The sequence below is a fragment of the Chiloscyllium plagiosum genome, unplaced genomic scaffold (genome assembly GCF_004010195.1).
Source record: "Chiloscyllium plagiosum isolate BGI_BamShark_2017 unplaced genomic scaffold, ASM401019v2 scaf_5215, whole genome shotgun sequence".
NCBI lineage: Eukaryota > Metazoa > Chordata > Chondrichthyes > Orectolobiformes > Hemiscylliidae > Chiloscyllium > Chiloscyllium plagiosum.
The window spans coordinates 21,637-22,498 of NW_025211721.1; the positions used below are offsets into that span (position 1 = coordinate 21,637).

The 862-nt window shown below is 46.3% G+C and overlaps 1 non-coding gene across 1 annotated transcript; it reads right to left on the reverse strand.

Moving 5' to 3' along the window:
- Positions 1 to 572: 572 nt before the first annotated feature.
- trnak-cuu lies at positions 573 to 645 on the reverse strand. Its single transcript has one exon. It is a non-coding gene; the product is annotated as a tRNA-Lys (tRNA).
- Positions 646 to 862: the final 217 nt, after the last annotated feature.

The following is an 862-nucleotide window of genomic DNA, read 5'->3' on the forward strand; positions in this document are numbered from 1 at the left end:
GGGGAGCAGAGGGACACAGATGCTTAGGAATTGACTGACAGGTTAGATAGTACATTTGGATCGGCTCAGGCTTGGAGGGCCGAAGGGCCTGTTCCTGGGCTGTAAATTTTCTTTGTTCTTTGAATAGACCCATGACCCACTGGCACTGAGTGACCAGACCACTACTGACCTCACGGGAAAGCTGAGTGGCTTTTGAGTCCAACTATACTTTTGAAAGTGCTATTTCTAAATTAGATTTTTTTTTAGATTAGATTACTTACAGTGTGGAAACAGGCCCTTCGGCCCAACAAGTCCACAGCAACCCAACCAGATCCATTCCCCTACATTTATCCCTTCACTTAACACTATGGGCAATTTAGCATGGCCACTTTTGGATCTTTTGGATTGTGGGAGGAAACCGAAGCACCCAGAGGAAGCCCATGCAGACACTGGGAGAATGTGCAAACTCCACACAGACAGTTGCCTGAGGCAGGAATTGAACCCGGGTCTCTTGCACTGTGAGGCAGCAGTGCTAACCACTGTGCCACCGTGCTGCCCATTGTCCGATGTTTTTTTTTTAGCAGGTAGCGTATTGCCCAACGTGGGGCTCGAACCCACGACCTTGAGATTAAGAGTCTCATGCTGTACCGACGGAGCTAGCCAGGTGCCATAAATGTGTCTATGTTCTGATTCATTAAGTATTTGAAATAATATTGGACTACGCATCCTCACCACTTCGTGTTTAACATTCTTGCCCATGTGTTAACCTGCTCCTGTGAATAGCTGTTACCTGACCTGCTGAGTTTTTCCATCCTTGTTTTGTTCTTATTTCAATCTTCCAGCACCTGAAGGTATTTTGCTTTTATTGAGCGTTTTGTGGATG